The 26,561-nt window shown below is 39.3% G+C and overlaps 1 protein-coding gene across 1 annotated transcript in view; it reads right to left on the bottom strand.

Annotated features, from left to right (window-relative positions):
• The window catches only part of Ttc6 (tetratricopeptide repeat domain 6), a 203,548-nt gene that overhangs the window by 53,990 nt on the left and 122,997 nt on the right, over window positions 1-26,561 (bottom strand). The window lies entirely within an intron of this gene.

Here is a 26,561-nt window from a genome sequence, read left to right as displayed (position 1 = left end):
AGGAGGGGGGATCATCTCTGGGACACAGGAGGCTCCCAGGAGTTTATGGTGTGACCCTAGCTGAGACTTCTGGGAGCAAGGGATATGAAGGCTGAAGTGGTCACCTCCTATAACCAAGGGAACTTTTAATGGAAGGAAGGGGCCTCCAACCCACACACAACACATTAAACCCAGCCAAACAGTGACTGGGCCAATTTGAGTTGCATCCTATGAGAGAGAGCCCATCACTGACACTATTAATAATATTCTGCTATACTTGATGACAGTCACCTGAGTGGCTTCATCCAGCAGCTGATGAAAATAGATGCAGAGACCCACAGTGAAACAGTAGGTGGAGCTCAGGGAATCTTAAGGAAGATGAGGAGAAAGGATTGAAGGAGCAAGAGGGGTCAAGGACACCACAAGAAAACCTACAAAATCAGCTCACCTGGACCCATAGGGGTTCACAGAGACTTGAACCACCAACCAGAGACATCGTGTGACAGACCTAGGCCCCCCACACATGTGTAACAGATGTGCATCTTTGTCCTTGTGTGGGACAGCAGGAGCAGGGGCTGCCTCTGACTTTGTTGGCCATCTTTGGGTCCCTTTCCACTAACTGGATGGCCTTGTCCGGCCTCAACAGAAGAAGATGATACCCCAAGGTGGGCTGATAGCCTTGGAAGTCTCCCCCACTCTGAGAAGAAAGAAAGGGGTTCGAGAAGGAAGGGAAGGGAGGGGGGAGGGAGGGGTTTGGGGGAGGGTGGGATGGGAACTTCCTACCAAGATGTAAAATAAATAAATGCAAAAAAAAAAAAGAAAGTAGCATCAGCAGCTGTGTACTTGGAGAATTCACACGGATTGATTGCATGCTGTGAGAGCACCTCAAAAGGCTGATGCTGTAAGACCTGAAGGTAGGTCTAGTGAGATGTGGCTCTGTGTGGTGGCACAGGCCTTTAAGTCCCAGAAATTGGGAGGGAGAGGCGGGAGGATCAACAGTCTATGTGGCAGGTTATAAGTCATTCAGGGCTACATAGAGATTCTGTCTCAAAAAATAAATATATGATTTTGATTTGTTAGGACATGAACCAAGACAATTTTAAATGAAGTATTCAGTCTTCAAGGGTCTCAAGATGCCTTTTGCTTTTGAAAGACCTCTACTGGACACAAGCTGGGTAATTTTAGAGGTGAGATCCTTCTAATTTTCAAAGAACAGAACATGCCAAATTGTTGTTCTTTGTCCAGCAGTAGTCTGGGACTTGGCTGTCAGCTTCTGCATAAAGAACGTAGGAACCCTAAGATCAAAGGTTCCATTTCCCTCAGAAACAGCCAGAGTAATCAAAGTGAGGCTCATGCACTAGGTGAGGCTCCCACTCTTGCTATGCTGTTGAGAGAGATGGAAATGACATTTCTACTGGGTACAACAGTTGCTCTTTTATGATGAGATTGTCGGTATCAGACTTCTGTGAAAACTCGGGAGTTCCAGAAAGCTGTGAGGGTACCGAAATGTTATAGCCCTTTGGTTAAGCTACGTTGTACTTATGGCAGGGGTGCGGAGAAAGCCTGTACCTGCTTGGTCAACACAGGCCTGGCAAAGTTCAGAGCTAGTGGGCCTGAAGGTAGGTCTAGTGAGATGCAGTTTTGGTAGGCATGGAGGCGAGTCCAGGCCTGGCAGGTACTTTACTGGTAGTCAACACCAAGCTCATGGTGGTCATGCTCCAGCTGTCCTGACCAAAAGCCAAGCCCTGGGAGTTCAGAGGTGAATTTCCAGGAAGGAAAAACACCCTCTCTTCCCCAGAAAAAAAAATGCTGAATCTCAGTTGGCCATGGTGGAGGAGTGGAGCAAGAGATAATTTATTTTGTGAATCAAAGACTTACAAACTTTGGGCACTAGGAGAGGATCGAAGGGTGAATGTGTTTGGTTTGCTGGAACTAGAGCTAGAGGGCTAGGGATACTTAATTTATAGTACCTCATTTACATGCAGTAGCACAGTCCTATCAGAAGAGGCAAAACATAGTACTTAATTATTTTATGGGTAGAGAAAGAACTTCAGGTACAATTAAAGGTCATCGGCTGAAAGCCAAGACTCTCACTAGTATAGGGTGGGTGTTCCTGGCAATCCCAAGGTGCTTGCTGAACAGGTTTCTTATCAGGAAAGGATCAGGCCTGTAATCTTCCCTGAGGGCTACATGACACTCCTTATGGAATTGGGGGTTCCCTAGATCAGGTGAAGAGGGAACCCCAATGAGAAAGGGAATCCATCATCATAGACTGAGCTCAGAGGCCACCCAGAAACGCCAGATTTCGATCTTACCGGCAGAGTCTCACATCAAATTCAAAGGGCATCTGCTTGTAAGAGAAGACGAGAGACCTACTTCATTTTGATAAAGTAGAAAAGTTCTGAAGTTGAATTCAGATTACAAAACCACTGGCCTATCTCAATGTGAAATAGTAATGGCAAAACTTTAAAACAAAACAAAATTAAGTATATTTTTAATATTTCATCAAAAAGTATAATGTCCAAAAGCCATTTATTCTTCAAAATTAGAAAGTCGATTAATATGAACAGCTTGCAAATAAATCATATGAACATAATTTGGGGAGGGAATAAAAGACTATCTTTTTGAAGTAACTAAAAAATAAATGGACTATGGAAAATAAAAAAATAAATGGCTCAGAAATTATAACCACTACAATTTTGTTAGCAAAAAAGTAGTATCACTGACATCAAGATACTAAAATTCTTATTATTAATAAAATTGTTGACATCAATTTGTTAGTAAGAGTCAGGCAATTAGCAAAATTGACAAGGTGGGGAACATTAAATGCCATTTCTCCATATGAATAAAAAGGTTTAGATAAAGCAAATAGTCATTATTAACACTTTTGGAGCTCTAGGTCCTAAGCCAAAACTTGGAGCAACCAAGTTAATGATTAATGGATGAGGAAACATGCTGCATTTTAATAGGGGAACTCTGTCAGTCCTGCCTGGTTAGCATTTTCCATTTCCCAGATCAGTACGTAAAAGATAACATTTAGGCAAGCAGAAGATAGAAAAGGTGGCTGGTGAAGAAATAACACTAATCCATCTCAGGTTATTCCACAAAACAGAATAGAACAGAATGCTTGCAAATTCTTTTTATGAAAGCAGTGCTACCATAAAACCAAACCGAGATAAAGAAACTATTTTTAAAAATTACAAATATTGCTGATAAGCACAGACAAAAAAGAATTCTCAATTAAATGCTTGCAAACAGAATTTAAAATTAAAATAAAAAATCAATCATTACAATAAAGTTGGGTTCACTGCAGAGATATAGGGATGGTTCAATATAAGCCCATCAGTCAATGTAACCCATCACGTGAATGGACTCAAAGACAGAAATCACATGATCATCTCAAAAAATATAGAAAATGTCTTTGAAAAAAGCTAGCATATCTTCATGATAAAAGTCATAAAAAGACTTGGAATGAATGGAATACATTTCAACATAATAAAAGTTACACATGGCAAATCTACAGCCAACATGGTAACTAGGGAATAACTCACAGCATTAACAATAAAATCAGGCACAAGATTGCATACTCTTATTGAATATAGTGCTTGAAGTCTCAGTCAAAGGAATAAGAAATGACAAGAAAATAAAGTCAAAACAAGCAGAAAAGGAAGAAGTCCAAGTATCCGTACATGCAGATAAAGTGATTCTATACATAAAACACACTTTTTTTTCTTTATTAATTACTCTTTACTCACTTTGTATCCCCCCCTGTGGTTCTCTCCCTCCTCCCGTCCCAATCCCTCCCTTCCTCCACCCTCTGCATGCATGCCCCTCCCCAAGTCCACTGATAGGGGAAGACTTCTTTTCCTTCCTTCTGATCCTAGTCAATTAGGTCTCATCAGGAGGGGCTGCATTGTCTTCTTCTGTAGCCTGGTTCGGCTGCTTCCCCCTCAGGGGGAGGTAATTAAAGAGCAGGCCAATCAGTTCATGTCAGAGACAGTCCCTGTTCCCATTACAATGGAACCCACTTGGATACTGAACTGCCATGGGCTACATCTGTGCAGAGGTCTTAGGTTATCTCCATGCATAGTCCTTGGTTGGAGATTCAGTCTCAGGAAAGACCCCTGTGCTCAGATTTTTTGGTTCAGTTGCTCTCCTTGTGGAGTTCCTGTCCTCTCCAGATCTTACTATTTCCCACTTCTTTCCTAAGATTCCCTGTACTCTGCCCAAAGGTTGCACATAAGTCTCAGCATCTACGTTGATAGTCTGTAGGTCAGAGCATTTCAGAGGTCCTCTGTGTCAGGCTACTGACTTCTTTCCTCTTTTCTCCTTCTTCTGATGTCCAGCCTCTTTGCCTTTTGAGCATTTTAGCAAGAGTCTTCCCTCTTGATTAGTTTCTTTAGGTGTACAGATTTTAGTAGGTTTATCCTATATTATATGTCTATATGAGTGAGTATATATTGTGTGCATCTTTATGCTTATGGGATAGCTCACTCAGGATGATCTTTTACAGATACCACCATTTACTTGAAAATTTCATTATTTCCTTGTTTTTTATTGCTGAGTAATATTCCATTGTGTAGATATACCACAATTTGTGCATCCATTTCTCCACTGAGGGGCATCTGGGCTGTTTCCAGCTTCTGGCTATTACAAATAAGGCTGCTACAAACATGGTTGAGCAAATGTCCTTATTGTGTACTTGAGCCTCTTTTGGATATATGCCTAGGAGTGGTATAGCTGGATCTTGAGGAAGCACTATTCCTAGTTGTCTGAGAAAGTGCCAGATTGCTTTCCAGAGTAGTTGTACAAGTTTACATTCCCACCAGCAGTGGAGGAGGTTTCCCCTTTCTCCACAACCTCTCCAGCATGTGCTGTCTCATAAGTTTTTGATCTTAGCCATTCTGATGAGTATAAGGTGAAATCTCAGGGTTGTTTTGATTTGCATTTCCCTGATGGCTAATGAGGTTGAGTATTTCTTTAAGTGTTTCTCTGCCATTTGATATTCCTCTGCAGAGAATTCTCTGTTTAGCTCTGTACCCCGTTTTTTTTAATTGGATTACTTGGTTTTTTGGCTGTTTAACTTCTTTAGTTCTTTATATATACTGAATATTAGCCCTTTGTCAGATATAGGGTTGGTGAAGATCCTTTTCCAATCTGTAGGCTGTCGTTTTGTTCTGAAGACACTGTCCTTTGCTTTACAGAAGCTTTTCAGTTTCATGAGGTCCCATTTATTGATTGTTGCTCTTAGAGCCTGTGCTGTTGGTGTTCTGTTCAGGAAGTTGTCTCCTGTGCCAATGAGTTCAAAGAACCAGCTCTTGGTTTCATTGATTCGTTGAATTGCTTTATTTGTTTCTAATTTATTGATTTCAGCCCTGAGTTTGATTATTTCCAGCCGTCTTCTCCTCTTTGGTGTGTCTGCTTCTTAGTGCTATGAACTTTCCTCTTAGCACTGCTTTCATTGTGTCCCATAAGTTTGGGTATATTGTGCCTTCATCTTCATTGAATTCTATGAAGTCTTTAATTTCTATCTTTATTTCTTCACTCTTAAGCCTCTACAGAAAGACTATATGAGACAGATACTCCAACCAAGGACCATGCATGGAGATAACCTAGAACCCCTGCACAGATGTAGCTCTTGGCAGTTCGATGTCCACATGGGTTCTATACTAATGGGAACAGGGACTGTCTCTGATATGAACTGATTGGCCTGATCTTTGATCACCTCCCCCTGAGGAGGGAGCAGCCTTACAAGGACAAAGAGGAATACAATGCAGCCAGTCCTGATGAGACCTGATAGACTAGGATCAGAAGGAAGGAGAGGAAGACCATTCAACATAACCCCTCCTGGCAGAGGGAAAGGACAGAGAGGCAGCACACAGGAAAGATGGACACCAAGTCCTGCGGCCACAGTGTCACAGAGCTGACTGTTAGCCTACCCGCACATTTCCCGCAGCAGGAACAAATCAGAGAGTAGAGAGCAAGGGGAACCCCTGTGCATTCCAACTGGTCCTGCAAGAGAGTGAGTGAGCCTTCTAGGGAGAGTTTGCCCCAGACCCAGGGCCTCTCCACAGAAGCAACCAGATGAGATCCCTGCCACCCACACCCCTAGTGTGGGCATCATAGGGATTCTTGGGATAGCGACCCCAACATTGACGCCTCTGCCTTGTGGGTCCACCAGTGTAATCCAGGCAAACAATCCTTGGATCTCAGATAGACTGCATAATAGTGGCCTGCAGGCCACTGCAATAGTCAAAGAATCTACGCATGCACACTGTGCCTGCTTAAAAGCACATGCAAATGGCGCCAGCGTCACATTCCTTACTTAGGCAAAACTGAAACCACAAGGCATACTTCCAAACCAGTGAACCTCTCTCATCTTCCTGAAAAAAACAGTCCAGAAAACAGAAAGAGACAATCATAGCCCGAACTACAATCTCGAGGAAAAACCAGTGAGGATTATAAATAACCAGATGGCTAGAGGCAGACGTAAGAACACTCCCAACAAAAATCAGGACATAATGACCTCACCAGCAACCCCACAAAAAAATGGACACTTCAATTCACTAGATATACAAGAAAACGACCTCAAAACTATGCTTCTCCAGCTATTAGAGGCCCATAAAGATGAAATGAACAAAGCTCTCAAAGAAATAGCCAAAGAAATTGAGACTAACCAAGAGGAAACAAATCGAGCTCTCAGAGAAATGACCATGAAAATTGAGGCAAACAAAGAAGAAATGCAAAAAGCTCTCAAAGAAATGTCCACACAAATGAAGGCAAATAAAGAAGAAATAAATAAAGCTCTCATAGAAATAGAGGCAATTATACCCAAAGAAGTAGAGGCACAATTAGTGATACATAGAGAGGAAACGGACAAAAAAAATAGAAGCTGTCATTGAAAAGCAGGACTCCACATTCAAACAGATGAAGGAAATGGTGCAAGACATGAAAACAGAATTAGAATCAATAAAGAAAAAACAAATAGAGAAAAACCAGGAACTGGAGAACATAGAGAAAAGATCGGGAACTACAAAGGTAAGCATCACCAACAGAATACAAGAGATGGAAGAAAGAATCTCAGGAGCCGAAGATATGCTTGCGAAAATTGACATGTCTCTCAAAGAAAAAATAAAATCAGAAAAGTTCCAAACACAAAACATCCAAGAAATCAAGGACAATATGAAAAGAAAAAAACCTAAGAATAATAGGAGTAGAAGAAAAAGAAGACATCAAGCTCAAAGGTCTGGAAAATATTTTCAAGAAAATTGTAGAAGAAAACTTTCCCAACTTAAAGAAGGAGATGGCCATAAACATACAAGAGGCCTACAGAACACCAAGTAGACTAGACCAGAAAAGAAATTCTTCACGTCACATCATAGTCAAAACACTGAACCTGCAGAACAAAGAAAAAATTCTAAAAGCAGCAAGGGAAAAAGGCCAAGTAACATATGAAGGTAGACCTATCAGAATCACACCAGATTTCTCAACAAAAACTATGAAAGCCAGAAGGGCCTGGACAGAAATCATACAATCCTTAAGGGACCACAGATTCCAACCCAGACTACTATACCCAGCAAAACTTTCAATCAACATAGACAGAGAATTCAAGATATTTCAAGACAAAACCAAATTTAAACAATATCTACATAGTAACCCAGCTCTACAGAAGTTACTAGAAGGGAAACTCCAAACCAAAGAAAACAACTACATCTAAGGAGACAGAGGAAATAGATAACTACACAACAAAAAAATCAAAAGAATACAAGCAATGAAACTCAGTGACACCACCAACACCACATCTAAAGTAAGTAACAATTGTTGGTCACTAGTATCTATCAACATCAACAGACTCAACTCCCCAATAAAAAGATACAGACAAACAGAATGATTGCGGAAACAGGATCCAACATTCTGTTGCATCCAAGAAACACAACTATGCAACAAAGATAAACATTACCTCAGAGTAAAGGGCTGGAAAAATGTTTTTCAAGCAAATGGTTCCAGAAAACAAGCTGGAGTAGCCATCCTAATATCTAATAAAATAGACTTTCAACCCAAGTTAATCAAAAAAGATAAGGATGGCCACTATATTCTCATCAAAGGAAAAATCCACCAAGAGGACATCACAATTTTGAATATCTATGCCACAAATACAAGAGCACCTACATTCGTAAATGAAACAAAATTAAGCTTAAATCACACATTGATCCTAATACCTTAATAGTGGGAGACTTTAACACTCCATTCTCACCAAGGGACAGATCAACTAGACAGAAAACAAATAGGGAAAGAAAAACACTTACAGAGTCCCTAAATCAAATAGACCTAATAGACGTCTACAGATCTTTTCGTCCAAACTCAAAAGAGTATACCTTCTTTTCAGCACCACATGGAACCTTCTCCAAAATAGACCATATAGTTGGTCATAAAGCAAGCCTCAACAGATACAAAAAGATTGAAATAATCCCTTGTATTCTATATGACCACCATGGACTAAAGCTGGACCTCAACAACAGAAATAACAAAAAGCCGACACACACATGGAAACTGAACAACTTGTTACTCAAAGACAGCTGGGTTAAGGAAGAAATAAAGAAAGAAATTAAAGACTTCCTAGAATTCAATGAAAATCAAGGCCCAACATTCCCAAATTTATGGGACACATTGAAAGCAGTGTTCAGAGGAAAATTTATAGCACTAAGTGCCTGCAAGAAGAAAGTCGTAACATCACATACAAACAACTTAATGGCCCAACTAAAAACCCTAGAAAAAAAAGAAGCAGATACACCCAAGAGGAGCAGATGGCTGGAAATAACCAAACTCAGGGCTGAAATCAATCAATTAGAAACAAATAAAACTATTCAAAGAATCAATGAAACAAAAAGCTGGTTCTTTGAGAAAATCAACAAGATAGATAAACCCTTAGCCAAACTAACTAAAAAGCAGAGAGAATCTATCCAAATCAACAAAATCAGAGATGAAAAGGGTGACATAACTACAGACACAGAGGAAATTCAAACAATCATTAGGTCATACTACAAAAGCCTATATGCCACAAAATTTGAAAACCTAAATGAAATGGACAATTTTCTTGATAGTTTCCATCTTCCAACATTAAGTCAAGATCAGGTAGAAAGACTGAATAGCCCTATGTCCCCCAAGGAAATTGAAGCAGTCATTCACAGTCTCTCCTCCAAAAAAAGCCGTGGGCCAGATGATTTCAGTGCGGAATTCTACCAGACCTTCAAAGAAGTGCTCACACCAATTCTCCTCAAACTATTCCACAAAATAGAAACAGAAGGAACATTACCAAACCCATTCTATGAAGCGAGAGTCACCCTGATACCTAAACCACAAAAGACCCAACAAACAAAGAAAACTTCAAACCTATCTCTCTTATGAACATTGACGCAAAAATACTCAATAAAATACTTGCAAACCGAATCCAAGAACACATCAAATATATCATCCACCTTGACCAAGTAGGCTTCATCCCAGGCATGCAAGGGTGGTTCAACATATGGAAATCTATCAATGTGATCCACCAAATAAACAAACTGAAGGAGAAAAATCACATGATCATCTCCTTAGATGCTGAAAAAGCATTTGACAAAGTCCAACACCCATTCATGTTTAAAGTCTTGGAGAGATCAGGAATACAAGGCACATATCTAAACATAGTAAAGGCAATATACAGCAAGCCTATAGCCAACATCAAACTCAATGGAGAGAAACTTAAATCAATCCCACTGAAATCAGGGACAAGACAAGGCTGTCCACCCTCTCCATATCTCTTCAACATAGTACTTGATGTCCTAGCCAGAGCAATAAGACAACTAAAGGAGATCAAGGGGATACAAATCAGAAAGGAAGAGGTCAAAGTGTCACTATTTGGAGATGATATGATAGTATACATAAGCGACCCCAAAAATTCAACCAGAGAACTCCTCCAGCTGATAAACACCTTCAGCAAAGTGGCAGGATACAAAATCAACTCAAAAAAATCAGAAGACCTCCTGTATATCAAAGACAAAAGGGCCGAGAAAGAAATTATGGAAACAACACCCTTCACAATAGCCACTAATAACATAAAGTACCTTGGGGTGACACTAACCAAGCAAGTGAAAGACCTGTTTGAGAAAAACTTCAAGTCTTTGAAGAAAGAAATTGAAGAAGATATCAGAAGATGGAAAGATCTCCCGTGCTCATGGATTGGTAGGATTAACATTGTGAAAATGGCCATCCTGCCAAAAGCAATCTACAGATTCAATGCAATTCCCATCAAAATACCAACTCAATTCTTTACAGACCTTGAAAAAAAGATTCTCAGCTTCATGTGGAGAAACAAAAAACCCAGAATCTCCAAAAATTCCTGTACAACAACAGATCATCTGGAGGTATCTCCATCTCCAATCTCAAGTTGTACTACAGAGCAATAGTGATAAAAACTGCATGGTATTCGCATAAAAACAGAAAAGAGGATCAATGGAACTGCATAGAAGACTCAGAAATAAACACACACACCTATAAATAGTTGATTTTTGACAAAGAAGCCAAAACCATTCAATGGAGAAAAGACAGCATCTTCAACAAATGGTGCTGGTCCAACTGGATGTCTACATGCAGAAAAATGAAAATAGATCCATATTTATCACCCTGCACAAAACTAAAGTCCAAGTGGATCAAAGACCTCAACATAAAACCAGATACTCTAAATCTGTTAGAAGAAAAAGTGGGGAACAGCCTAGAACTCATTGTCACAGGAGACAACTTCGTGAACAGAACACCAACAACACAGGCTCTAAGAGCAACAATCAATAAATGGGACCTCATGAAACTGAAAGGCTTCTGTAAAGCAAAGGACACCGTCATCAAAACAAAACGACTGCCTACAGATTGGGAAAGAATCTTCACTAACCCTTTATCTGACAGAGGACTAATATCGAGTATATACAAAGAACTAAAGAAGCTGAAAAACAGCAAACCAAGTAATCCAATTAAAAAATGGGGAACAGAGCTAAACAGAGAATTCTCTGTAGAGGAATAACGAATGGCAGAGAAACACTTAAAGAAATGCTCAACCTCATTAGCCATCAGGGAAATGCAAATCAAAACGACCCTGAGATTTCACCTTACACCCATCAGAATGGCCAAGATGAAAAACTCAAATGACAACACATTTTGGAGAGGTTGTGGAGAAAGGGGAACCCTCCTCCACTGCTGGTGGGAATGTAAACTATTACAACCACTCTGGAAATCTATCTGGCACTTTCTAAGACAATTAGGAATTTTGCTTCCTCAAGACCCAGCTATACCACTGCTAGGTATATACCCAAACTTTGCTCAAGTACACAAAAGGGTACTTGCTCAACTATGTTTATAGCAGCTTTATTTGAAATAGCCAGAACCTGGATACAACCCAGATGTCCATCAACAGAGGAATGGGTACAGAAATTTTGGTATTTTTACACAATGGAATACTACTCCACAATCAAAAAGGAGGAAATCATGAAATTTGCAGGCAAATGGTGGGATCTAGAAAAGATCATTCTGAGTGAAATATCCCAGAAGGAGAAAGACAAACACGGCATATACTCACTTATATAGACCTATAAGATATGACAAGCATAATGAAATCTATAAACCTAAAAAATATAATCAAGAGAGCGGACATGGGGTAAGATGATCAATCCTCATTTAGAAAGACAGATGGCATGTGCATTGAACGTATGACAGGAGTCTACTGAGCACATCTGAAAGATTCTAACTAGCAGTGTTTTCAAAGCAGATACAAAGACTCATGACGAAACCTTTGGCAGAGTACAGGGAATCATATGAAAGAAGGAGAGTTAGTATGATGGTGAAAGGTTAGGAGCTCCACAAGGACCAAATATATCTGGGCACAGGGTCTTTTCTGAGACTGACATTCAACCAAGGACCATGTATGGATATAACATAGAACCTCTGCTCAGATGTAGTCTGTGGTAGCTCAGTACCCAATTGGTTTCCCATAGTGAGGGGAACAAGGACTATTTCTAACAGGAACTCAATGACTGGCTCTTTGACCTCCCCATCTCCGAAGTGAGGAGCAGTCCTGTTAGGCCACAGAGGAGGGCTTCGCAGCCAGTCCTGAAGATACCTGATAAAACAGGATCGGATGAATGGGGAGGAGGTCCCCCCCATCAGTGGGCTTGGAAAGGGGCACAGTGGAGATGAGGGAGAGAGGGTGAGATTGGGAGGGAATGAGGGAACGGGACACGGCTGGGATACAGAGTTAATAAAATGTAACTGATAAGAAAAAATAAAATTAAATAAAAAAAAAGAATTCAGAAAAAAAAATTTACCCATATGCAAAAATAAAAAAAAAGAAAAAGATGGCATCAATGTACATAGAAGAAAACAATCATGTCAACAACTAGTCCTAGAAAATGTGTTTATCTATATCAAGAATGAAAATAGATCCATATCTCTCATTTTGCATAAACGTCAATTTCAAATGTATCAAAGACTTTCACATAGACCTGAAAATATAAAACTGATAGAGAAAAAAACAAAAACCTACGGAGACATTACTAGATATAGTCATGTGACGTTCTAACTATAGTTCCACTCACTTAGGAAATAAGCCAAGCAACCAACAAACAAGATCTAACAAAACTTTAAAATTATATACAGCAAAGGAAATAGCTAATTGATTAAAGAGACAGCCTTATTAAATAGGAAAAAAAAATCTTTGCTAGTTATACATCTACTTCAGGATTGGTGTACAGAATACACAAAGAACTTAAAAAGAAAACAAACAACCTAATAAAAATGGGATAAAGAACTAAACAATTTTCAAAATATATCCAAAGTTACAATAAATATTAATTCTTTTATTAAATTCTTTTTATTTTTGATATTATAATATAATTACACAATTTCCCCCTTCCTTCTTCTCCCTTCAAGCCCTTTCTTGCTTTCTTTGAAATCCATGGATTCCTTCTTATTTAGCTTCCTTAGGAGTACAAATTTTAGTATGTTTATATTCTATTATATGTCAAATATCCACTTACAAGTGAGTATATACCATGTTTGTCTTTCTGCTTCTGGATTACCTCACTCAGGATGATTTTATCTAGTTCTATACATTTGCCTGCAAATTTTGTGATTGCCTTGCTTGTTTGTTTTCCTTTTCTTTATTTTAATAAAGAAATAAATTTTAATAAAGAAATTCATTATTATTTATTACAACTTATTCACTTTGTATCCTGGCTGTAGACCCCTCCCTCTGCCACAGAGAAAGAAAATGAAGCCAGTCCTGATGAGACCTGATAGACGAGGGTTAGATAGAAGGGGAGGAGGATATCCCCATCAGTGGACTAGGGGAGGGGCATAGCGGGAGAAGAGGAAAAGGTGTGTGGGACTGGGAAGAGATGAGGGAGGGGGCTACAGCTGGGATACAAAGTGAACAGATTGTAACATATAATAAATAAAAAAGAAAAGAAAAAATACATGGCTTCTATTTTCACCAATTTTTGTTAACATGTATACATATTCTTAAAATCCTTAGAAAGTCTGTCTTGGTCCCGCTCAAAATGGTTATTATCAGGAATACAAATTACAATAATTTCTGATAATGATGCTGGGTAAGAAGAACCGGACTTATTGTTGTGATATTTGTCTTTTTCTGCTTGATTTATTCACTTAGCATAATGTCTTCAGGTTGGTTCCTGCTTTACTCTGATGAAAGTAAATTGCTCAGTTTCAGAGTATTCTGTTTCCCTAGCACAAAAAAAAGGTATGACAATATAAACATTTGAACAACTTGTAAATAAGCCTAAATAAAATTACTTTCTTCCTAGAAATACACAAACTAACCAAGTTGGCTCAAGAATAAATAGATAGCCTGTATAGAATAATTTTTAAAAACATAGCTAATACCAGAAGTTCCCTGGGTAAATTCAACCAAATATTAAAGAATCAACACCAAACCTTCCTTCACTCACTCAAATAAATGAAAGATTTACTCAGTCATATTATCTACATTTTGTTCAGCTATCACACACACACACACACTCACATACACACTAATTTTAACTATAAAAACTTTTAACCCATTCCCCTCCCACTCTCTAACACTTTTTGTGTCTTCTTAACAGCCATTTGTCTCGGGTGTGTGGTTGCATGTTAATGTGATTTCAGCTGAAAAGTTTCTAATTCGCGGTGAGGTTGAAATTTTTCATGACTATTAGACATTTTTTACACTATCCTTTAAAGAATATGTACTTGGATCCTGCCCCCATTTTTCAAATCAAATTATTTTCTTGCTATTTATCACTTGAGTTCCTTTGGATATTAGCCCTCAGTGACATGTATGGATGGTAAATATTTCCTCCTACTCTGTGATATAAACATAATGTGATGAAGGTACAATTCAGCCTTCACACAGGAAGAAAATCTGGCAAATTTAACAGCAGGAATCAACCTGAAGACATTATGCTAAGAGAAATTAGTCAAGAAGAAAAAGACAAATATCAGCATGGCAAACTGGTGGAGGCAGAGAGTCCTGACAACCACAGGCCAAGTGTAGAATGGATAAAGAAACAAAGGTGTTGGCCAAAGGCAACAATAGGAGAAATAAGATCCATTAATCTATTGTACAGCATGATAACTATAGTTAACAGTTATGATTATATATTTCAAAATTACTGAAAGAATTGACAGTTACCATAAAGATGAATATAATGTTATAGGCATGTTAATTTGATTTAATTATTACAAATCACCTCATTTCATTTTATCCCTATGTTTACAAACATTATTGAAAATTAAAAATAAAATTACATTTGAAAATTAATACACAAAGTTTAATAAGATATAACTATATTTCAACAAAGTACATATACAAATTAGAAATATTTAAATTTAAAATAATATAGAGACAAGAGTAATAAGAGACAAAAACAGAAAATGTTAATTAAAAAAACAGAGGTTCAGTCTTCCAGAAATTCAATTAATATAAAAGCAAAAAATAATTTATCAGATTGAAATTTCAATTAATTTTAAAAAATGGAATGGCCATAATAGAAAAAGTATTTTCTTATATGATCTCAAAAGCATGAGTTTTAATGAAAGAAGCTGATAAAGTGGACATTACATTTTAAAACTATATTTACCAAAAGATAGTAGTTAAAGAATATAGTGACAATCAAAAACAGGAAAAAAAATGGTCATGATTATAACAAAAAAAATCTGTATCTAGCACATACAAGAACTTTTAGAAATTAATAAGAAAAAGAGAATATGATTGACAAGAGAAGACATCCAAATGGTTACATGTACATATAAAATATGTATATAAAATCATGGTATAATATAAAAATAATGATGGTATTAAAGAAAATGAAAAAAAAATCAATGGAATCATATTAAATGTCCATAAGGGTGACAAGTTGAAAAAAGTCTGAAAATCATATAATACTCCTGATGTGTTTTTGTAGAACTGACATACATTACTGTTGCAATAATCACGTTGAAAAATCAGTTGGGCCCCCTATTGCTTTTTGAATGTGTGGATACATGCCTGCTTCCTTATACTTCCCACCATTAGCTGAAGCTATGTGAAGCCCTCACCAGAAAATAAGAAGATTCTTGAATTTCTAAAAACTGAGTAAAAATTTATCTTTCTTATTAGCAAGAAGAAGAAGAAGAGAAGTACATGTACTCAAGAATATTCCAGGGAACAATATTCACAATCATTAAAAACTAGATACCACATCTATGAACAAAAGAGAAAATAAATGTAGCATAAAAACTATTAGTAGAGATTTCCAGGGTTGAATGCCATTGGAGACTACTAGCAGAGGTTCCATGACCTTTCTGAGCCAATTCCAAGGGACCAGCTCTGCCTGTGGCTCCAGGACCATGACCATTGGAGACTGCCCTCAGAGAGGCAGCAGATATCAGCAACTACCAAAGGTGACAGCCATCAGGGACTACCAGGAACCTTCAAGCCTGCCAACACCAGAAACAACCACATGGCTAGTGGACAGCAAAAGAACACAATCAATAAAACCCAGGGCAATAGGGCACCACCAGAACCCAACTGTCCTTGAACAAGCCCTGGATATACTAACACACCTGAAGCACAGAAAAATGACCTTAAATCTAATCTTATGAAGATGCTGGAGGCTATTAAAGAGAAAATGATTAAATCCCTCAAAGAAATACAGGAAAATACAGTCAAGCTGGTGAAAGAAATTAATAAAACCATTCTAGACTTGAAAGGGTAAATAGAAGCAATAAAGAAAACACAATCTGAGGTAATCCTGGAAATGGAAAACCTAGGAAAGAGAACAGGAACTACAGATACAAGTATCACCAACAGACTATAAGAGATGGAAGAGAGAATATCAAGCATAGAAAATAGGATAGAAGAAATCAATACATTGGTCAAAGAAAATGCTAAATCTAAAAAGTCTAGCACAAAACATCCAAGAAATCTGGAGCACCATAAAAAGACCAAACATAAGAAACAATAGAAATAGAAGGAGATTTCCAGCTCCAATGCCCAGAAAAATATCTTCAACAAAAATCATAGAAGAAAAATTCCTGAATCTAAAGAAAGAGATGTCTATACATGTACAGGATTCCTACATAAAACCAAATAGATTGGACCAAAAAAAAAATCCTCCCACATAATAACAAAATAACAAAAACACTAAATGTACAAAGCAAAGAAAAATATTAAAAGCCTCAAGGGATAAAGGCCAAGTTACATACAAAGCCAGACCTATTAGAATTACACTAGACTTCTCAACAGAGACCTCAAAAACCAGAAGACCTGGAGAGATATCTTGCAGACCCTAAGAGACAGATGCAAACCCAGACAACTACACCCAGCAAAACTTTCAGTCACTATAGATGGATAAAATAAGGTATTCCACGACAAAATTGAGTTTAAACAATGTCTTTTCACTAACCCAGCTCTACAGAAGATATTAGAAGGAAAACTACAACAAAAAAAGGGTAACTACACCCAAAAAAAACAGGAATAAATAGTTTCACACCAACTAAAACAAAATTCACATTACACACATTAGCACCACTGATACCAAAATTACAGGAATCAACAATCATTGGTCATTATTATCTCTTAGCATCAATGGACTCAATTCCCCAATAAAAAAGACACAGGCCAACAGACTGGATATGAAAACAGGAACCTTCATCTTGCTGCATACAAGAAACACACCTCAGCAACAAAGATAGATATTACCTCAAAGTAAAGGGCTAGAAAAAGGATCCAAGCAAATAGACCCCCCAAAAAAACAAGAAGGAGTATCTATTCTACTATCTAATAAAATAGTCTTTCAAGCAAAATTAATCAAAACAAATGGGTAAGGGCACTACATATTCATCAAAACAAAAATCTACCAGGATGACATCTTAATTCCAAACATCTATGCCCCAAATGCAAGGGCACCCACATTAGTAAAAGAAATATTACTAAAGCTTAAATCATACATTGAACCCTAAACATTCAAAGTGAGAGACTTAAACAAACCACTCTCACCAATAAATAAGTGAACAAGACAGAAACTAAACACAGAATAATGAAACTATCTGACTTCATGAATCAAATGAACCTAAAGAATATTTCACCCAAACATAAAACATACAACTTCTTTTAAGCACCACGTGGATCCTTCTTCAAAATTGAACATGTACTTGGTGACAAAGCAAACCTCAATCAACAGATACAAGATGATTGAAATGCCTCCTTGTATTTTATCAGACCACAATGAATTAAAGCTGGAACTCAACAACAACAGAAAGCCTACAAATTCATGAAAACAAAACAACTCTCTACTCAAACTCTACTGGATCAGGAATAAAATAGAGAAAGAAACTAAAGACTTTCTAGATTTTAGTGAAAATGGAGGCACAATATACGCAAACATATGGAATACAACAAAAGTAGTGCTAAGAGGAACGTTCAAATGGAGGGAAACACAAGGAAATCTCACTAAAATCAAGGACAAGACAAGAATGTCCACTCTCTATCTCTTCAACATAGTACTTGAAGTCCTAATTAGAGCAGTAAGACAACTAAAGAAGATCAAGGGGATACAAATCAGAAAGGAAGAAGTTAAAATATTGTTATTTGCAGATTATATGATAGTAAACCTAAGTGATCCCAAAAATTCTACCAGAGAAATCCTACAGCTAACAAACACCTTCAGCAAAGTAGCTGGATACAAAATTAACTCAAAAAAAAATCAGTAGTCCTCCTGTATACAATGATAAATGGGCTGAAAAATAAATTATGGAAACAACACCCTTCACAATAGCCACAAATAATATAAACTTTTGGTATAACTCTAACCAAGCCATTGAAATATCTGTATGACAAGAATGTCAAGTCTCTGAAGAAAGAAACTGAAGAAGATATCAGAAGATGGAAAGACCTCTCATGCTCATGGATTGTTAGAATTAACATAGTAAAAGTGGACATCTTATCAAAAGCAATGTAAAGATTCAAGGCAATTCCCATCAAAGTTCCAACACATTTCTTTACAGACCTTGAAAGAGCAATTCTCAACTTCATACCGAAGTTTAAAAATTAGTTTCAAAATCCAGGATAGTGAATAAAATCCTGTACAATAAAGAACTTCTGGAAATATCACCATCCCTGATTTCAACTGTACTACAGAGCAATAGTAATTAAAACTGCATGGTATTGGCATAAAAACAGGTTGATCAATGGAATTGAATCGAAGACCCACAAACAAACCCACACACCTATGGACACTTGATTTTTTGATAAAGAAGTCAAAACCATACAATGAAGAAAGAAAGAAAGAAAGAAAGAAAGAAAGAAAGAAAGAAAGAAAGAAAGAAAGAAAGAAAGAGAGAGAGAAAGAGAGAGAGAGAGAGAGGGAGGGAGGGAGGGAGGAAGGAAGGAAGGAAGGAAGGAAGGAAGGAAGGAAGGAAGGAAGGAAGGAAGGATCTTCAACAAATGGTGCTGGTCTAACTGGATGTCTACAGGTAGAAGAATGCAAATAGACCCATATTTATCACCATTTGCAAAACATAAATTCAAGTGGATCAAAGATCTCAACATAAAACCAGATACACTAAATCTAATAGAAGAGAAAGTGGGGAAGAGCCTGGAACTCAACAGTATAGGAGACAACTCCCTGTATAGAATAACAACAGCTCAGGCATTAAGGTCAATGATTAATAAATGGGACCTCAGGAAACTGAAAAACTTCTGTAGGGAAAAGGATACTGTCAACAGAACACAATAGCAGCCTACAGATTGGGGAAAAAATTCTTCACCAACCCTATATCTAAAAGGGTTAATATCCAAATTATAGAAAGAACCCAAGAAATCAACCACTAACAAACGAAATAATCTATTTTTATGGGGTACAGAGCTAATCAGATTATTCTCCGATTAGTGCTTCAAGAAATGCTCAGTGTCCTTAGTGATCAGGGAAATGGAAATCAAAATGACTCTGAGATTCTGTCTTACACCTGTCAGTTTGGCCAGGATCAAAAACTCAAGTGACAGCTCATGATGACAAAGATATGGAGGAAGGGAAGATGTGGTGGAAGTGCAAACTAGTACAGTCACTGTGGAAATAAATATGGAGGTTTCTCAGAAAATTGGGAATAGTTATACCATTCCTGGGCATATACCCAAAACATGCTCCACCATACAACAAGGACATTTGGTCAACTATGTTCATGGCAGCTTTATTTGTAATAACCAGAAACTGGAAAATACCTAAATGTCTCTCAACTGAAGGATGGATAAAGAAATTGTGAATGGGCGGGGCAAGATGGCGGCGACGGGAGGACTCTCATTCTGAGGAGCAGCACAGCAGGATTGGCACAGTGACCAGCAATCAGAACTTGCGGCCATAAAACACAAGTGATTGTGTTTCACAGGTGAGAGGATACCCCATGGTGGGGGATTCAATCAGCTTTAACTCACCCGGCCAAACCATGGAAGAGATCCTGATTCTGCCAGGCGCTTGGTCGCCAGCCCAGAGCTACCCGCCAGCACAATCTGGTCACAGTCCCAGACTGAACTGTGGGCCCACAACACCATGGACTGGATTTCCCAGTCGAGAGATAACCCCACGGAGCAGGAAACGATTGGGACCGACCTCAGGTCACCCAGACATCCCCTGGAAAAGACTCGGGTTCCGCGGGCGCCCCAAGAGCCAGCCCGGAGCCAGAGCTGGGACCCAGGCACCTGCATGGAACCCTGCCTGCGTGCATGATTCTCCGCCTCAGATAGAACTGTGGGCACCAGGGCACCAGGCACCAGAGACTGTGTTTCACTGGCAGGTGCAAACCCACAGGGAGGAAAACGGCTGGTCTGATATCAGAGCACTCAGCCGACAACCCCACCCCGAAAAGGTCTAGGGAAAATTACCCAGTTTAGGCAGCAGCCAAGGCTCCGAATGGCCAGAAAGGCAGAGCCACAAGCGAGCATATGTGCCTGTGGGTTCTACTCACCACCCCAGACAGAACAGCGGTCCCCAAAGGAAAAACTGCGTGTCTCTGGCAGGAGGAAACCCCCAGCGGAAGGGATCATCAGCTCTAACACTTAGGACACCCAGCACCAAAAGACTTCCTGGATTCACACAGACTCTAGGCTCTAATGCAGGAAGGAGCACTGTGCTCAGCCGCCATTATTGAGTTCCCCTAGAGCACTGGGACACACAGCTGCATCCTCAGACCTACAAAAGCCAGAGAGCCATTACAGCAGCCCTCAGATACTGTGCCAAGGATCAACCAGTTATCCCTAGCTAGACTGTCAAAATTGTGGGAATCCCTGGTCCTTCAAGAGGGCTTCACCCACAGCGTCTGGACCAGAGCAGTGCCTGCAGCCGCCATCACAGACAGGGACACACAGCTTCTGGTCCAGAGTGAGGCACCCAGCCTACAGACCAGAGCAGCGCCCCAAGGCGCCAACTTAACCTAGGTGCACATCCTCCAGGCCCAGAGTGGAGCAATCAGCCTCCGGCCCAGAGATTGCTAAGTGCAACTCTCACTTTCCTGGACAGATCTGTGTGTCCCAGGATAACAGACTGAGTTTCCCTGTTGGGAGAAAACCCCACAGCTAGGGAATCAGCAGGTTCTTCAAGAGGACTGTACCTGGAAATTTAGTGAGCAGCAGCACACTAAATTTATAACAAGAAACCCAGCAGTGGGGCAGCTGTCTTGAGAACTTTTATGGATAAGAGGAGATCTCCCCTGCCTAACATCTACTACTCAGGGCTATAAACCTGAGGTGAGCAGTGGCAACTTCTGAGAAACACTGGCCATACAGTGACCATAACCAAAAAGCAGAGAAGGACTCCTTCAGGAAAAATCATCTTCCAGCCAAGGGGATTCTCCCTACCTCAGGACTCCAGGAAGCACAGAAACTAACAGCCAAAACCTAAATCAGCCCAATGGGTAGAGGTCAGCGTAAATGCTCAACCAACAAAAGACAGAGCAATAGGGCATCTCCAGAACCCAGCCATCCAGGGACGAACAGCCCTGGACAACGCAGCATAATAGAAAATTAAGAAGATGACCTTACATCTATGCTGATGAAGAGGATAATAGAGGAAACAAATAAAATACGTAAAGAATTAGAGGAAGATAAAGCCAAACAGATCATGGCTATCCGTAAAGAAATGGAGGAACTTAAAGACAAGCAGATTATGGCCATCCGTGAAGAAATACGGGAAGATGCAGCCAAACAGCTTGTGGCCTTCAGAGAAGAAATAATTAAATCACTGAAAGAAATAAAAGAGACAGAGTTGAAGGAACAAAAAGAAAAAGAGGAAAATACAAGCAGACAGGTGAAGGAAGTAAACAAGACAACTCAAGACCTGAAGATAGAACTAGAAAAATTAAAGAAAACACAAATGGAGGAAATAATGGAGGGGAAGAATTTAGGGAAGAAAACAGGAACTACAAAGGTAAGCATAACCAACAGAATACAAGAAATGGAAGAAAGAATTTTAGGTGTAGAAGATACAATGGAAGAAATTGATGTATCTGTCAAAGAAAATGTTAAATCCAAAATATTCCTGACACAGACCGTCCAAGAAATCCAAGACAATATGAAAAGACAAAACCTAAGAATAATAGGAATAGAGGAAAAAGAAGATTCCCTTCTCCAAGGCCCAGAAAATATTTTCAACAAAATCATTGAAGAAAATTTCCCCAAGTTAAAGGAGAAGCCAATAAGGATACATGAGGCCTACAGAACACCCAACAAATTTGACCAGAAAAGAAAATCCTCCCACCACATAATAATCAAAACAGTAAGTATACAGAACAGAGAAAAAATAAAAAGCTGCAAGGGAAAAAGGCCAAGTAACATATAATGGCAAACCCATTAGAATCACACCTGACTTTTCAACAGAAACTATGAAAGCCAGAAGGGCCTAGACAGATATCATGCAGACCCTAAGAGAACACAGATGTCAGCCCAGGCTACTATACCCTGCAAAACTCTCAGTCCTCATAGACAGAGAAAACAAGATATTCAATGACAAAAACAAATTTCAACAATACCTACACACAAATCCAGCATTACAGAAGACACTGGAAGGGAAAATACAACCAAAGAAAATTAGCTTCTGTCAAGAAAATACAGGAAATAAATAACCTTACTACACTAAAACAAAAAACAACCAAGCACACAACCTTATGAACACAGCCAACATCAAAATCAAAGGGTCTAACAGCCACTCTCTCAACATCCATGGACTCAACTCTCCAGTAAAAAGACAGAGATTAACAGAGTGGATACATAAACAAAACCCAGCAATCTGTTGCATACAAGAAACACACCTAAGGCACAAAGATAGACATTACCTGAGGGTAAAAGGTTGGAAGACGACTTTCCAAGCAAATGGACCTAAGAAACAAGCAGGAGTAGCCATTCTAATATCTGATAAAATAGACTTTTAACCAAAATTAATAAAAAGAGATGAGGAAGGACACTTCATTCTCATCAAGGGAAAATTCCACCAGGAAGACATCACAATCCTGAACAACTATGCCCCAAATACAAGGGCACCCACATTTGTAAAAGAAACATTGATAAAATTTAAACCACATATAGATCCCCACACATTAATAGTGGGAGAATTCAACACCCCACTCTCAACAAAGGACAGGTCAACAAAACAGAAATTAAACAAAGAAACAATGTCTCTGACAGAGGTCATGAATCAAATGGACCTCACAGACATTTACAGAACTTTACACCCAAACACAAAAGAATTTACCTTCTTCTCAGCACCTCATGGAACCTTCTCCAAAATAGACCATATAGTTGGTCACAAAGCAAGCCTCAACAGATACAAGAAGATTGAAATAATCCCTTGTATCCTGTCTGATCACCATGGAATAAAGCTGGACTTCAACAACAACAGAAATAGCAAATAGCCTACACACACATGGAAACTGAACAACTTGTTACTAAATGACAGCTGGGTCAGGGAAGAAATAAAGAAAGAAATTAAAGTCTTCCTAGAACTCAATGAAAATGAAGACACAACATACCCAAACTTGTGGGACACAATGAAAGCAGTGCTAAGAGGAAAGTTCAAAGCACAAAGTGCCTTCAAGAAGAAATTTGAGACAGCTCATTCAAGCAACTTAATGGCCTACTTAAAAACCCTAGAAAAAGAAGAAGCAGACACACCAAAAAGGAGTAGACGGCTGGAAATAATCAAACTCAGGGCTGAAATCAATCAATTAGAAACAAATAAAACAATTCAAAGAATCAATGAAACCAGAGGTGGTTCTTTGAGAAAATCAACAAGATCGACAAACCCTTAGCCAAGCTAACTAAAAGGCAGAGAGACACCACCCAAATCAACAAAATCAGAAATGAAAAGGGGGACATAACTACAGACACTGAGGAAATCCAAACAATCATTAGGACTTACTTCAAAAGTCTATATGCCACAAAATTTGAAAATCTAAATGAAATGGACAATTTTCTTGATCGATTTGACTTACCAAAGCTGAATCAGGACCAGGTAAATCAATTAAATAGTCCTATATCCCCAAAAGAAATAGATGCAGTCATCAAAAGTCTCCCATCCAAAAAAAAGCCCAGGACCAGATGGCTTCAGCACAGAATTCTATCAGACCTTCAAAGAAGAGCTAACTCCAATTCTCTTCAAACTATTCCAAAAAAATAGAAACAGAAGGAACATTACCAAACTCATTCTATGAAGCCACAGTCACCTTGGTACCTAAACCTCACAAAGACTCAACAAAGAAAGAGAATATCAGGCCAATCTCCCTAATGAACTTTGATGCAAAAATACTTAACAAAATACTTGCAAACCGAATCCAAGAACACATCAAAGATATTATCCACTATGACCAAGTAGGCTTCATCCCAGGTATACAGGGGTGGATCAATATACGGAAATCCATCAATGTGATCCACCATTTTAACAAACTGAAAGAAAAAAACCACATGATAATCTCCCTAGATGCTGAAAAAGCATTTGACAAAATCCAACATCCATTCATGTTTAAAGTACTGGCGAGATCAGGGATACAAGGCACATATCTAAACATAATAAAGGCGATACACAGCAATCCTATAGCCAACATCAAACTGAACGGAGAGAAACTTAAAGCAATCCCACTGAAATCAGGGACAAGACAAGGCTGCCCACTCTCTCCATATCTCTTCAACATAGTGGTGGAAGTTCTTGCTAGAGCAGTAAGACAGTTGAAGGAGATCAAGGGGATACAGATGGGAAAAGAAGAAGTCAAATTATCACTATTTGCAGATGATATGATAGTATACATGAGTGACCCCCAAAACTCTACCAGGGAACTCCTACAGCTGATAAACATCTTCAGCAAAGTGGCCGGATACAAAATTAACTCAAAAAAATCAGTAGCACTCCTGTATACAAAAGACAAAAGGGTTGAGAAAGAAATTAGAGAAACAACACCATTCACAATAGCCACAAATGACATAACCTTGGTGTAACCCTAACCAAGCAAGTCAAAGACTTGTATGAAAAAAAATTTCAAGTCTCTGAAGAAAGAATTAGAAGAAGATATCAGAAGATGGAAAGATCTCCCATGCTCATGGCTTGGCAGGATTAACATAGTAAAAATGACCATCTTACCAAAAGCAATCTACAGATTTAATGCAATTCCCATCAAATTGCCAACACAATTCTTTACAGACCTGGAAAGAAAAATTCTCAACTTCATGAGGAATAACAAGAAACTGAGAATTGCTAAAACAATCCTCTACAATAAAAGATCTTCTGGAGGTATCTCCATCCCTGATCTCAAGCTGTACTATAGAGCAACAGTTATAAAAACTGCATAATACTGGCATAGAAACAGAATGGTGGATCAATGGAATAGAACAGAAGACCCAGAAATAAACCTACACCCTTATGGACACCTGATTTTTGACAAAGATGCCAAAACCATACAATGGAAAAAAAGATAGCATCTTCAATAAACGGTACTGGTCCAACTGGATGTCTACATGCAGAAAAATGAAAATAGATCCATACTTATCACCCTGCACAAAACTGAAGTCCAAGTGGATCAAAGACTTCAACATAAAACCAGACACATTAAATCGGCTAGAAAAAAAAGTGGGGAATACCCTAGAACTCATTGGTACAGGAGAAAACTTCCTGAACAGAACACCAACAGCACAGGCTCTAAGAGCAACAATCAATAAATGGGACCTCATGAAATTGAAAAGCTTCTGTAGGAGGGGCCAAGATGGCGGCACTGGGAGAACACTGTGTCTGAGAAGCGGGACAACACACTCTGTGCAGTGACCAGGAGACTGAACTCTGGGCCCTAAAACAACAGCGATCCATCGTGTATCCCAGGTGAGGGGAGGCTCCCATGGCGTGGGAATCGGTCGGGTCCACTCTCAGCTGCCCAGCCAGAAACCGGAAGAGAACCCGGCTAACGCGGGCTTTGGGTCTCCGGGCTGGTGCTGCAAGCCTGCTTGTCCCGATCAGTTTCCCAGGCTGATCGGCGGGCACAAGGGTGCCTGAGGCTGGGAATCCCAGTCGGAAAAAAACCCCACGGTATAGGAAAGTTACCAGACTGGTCAGGGGTCACCCAGTCTTTCCCTGAAAGGTCTCTCCGACCACGGGTACCTGCCGCCATCACAATTGAGCTCCCGCTGCTCACGGATTGCAGCTGCGTGCCCAGCTCAAAATCCCTACTCCCTCTTAGGCAGGAGGCATCCAGCAGAATTTGCCACAGACCACATGGTCTGTACCCCAACCCGAGATCGGGGCTGAGAAAACCCAATCCTTTCGGGCACTCCCCCAAACGCCGCCATAATCCTGCCGCAGCAGAGCAGAAGGATAAAGAGGCACACAGGGGCTTCACAGTGCCAGAACTCCAGTGCTGCCGGCTGCTCCTAGCAAACAAACTGCAACTCGGGATCTGGGACTGTGGTCATTCTACATGTCCTGAGATTATCCTGGGTCCAGCGCAATAAGGTCTAGCAGCAAGTTCTATCACCGGCGCCCCCCCCCCCCCCCCCCCCC

The sequence above is a fragment of the Psammomys obesus genome, unplaced genomic scaffold (assembly GCF_907164565.1).
Source record: "Psammomys obesus unplaced genomic scaffold, mPsaObe1.curated_primary_1811, whole genome shotgun sequence".
NCBI classification, from domain to species: Eukaryota; Metazoa; Chordata; class Mammalia; order Rodentia; family Muridae; genus Psammomys; species Psammomys obesus.
The sequence above is the reverse complement of the archived record's forward strand: the minus strand, read 5'-3'. Positions and strand labels throughout refer to the sequence as shown.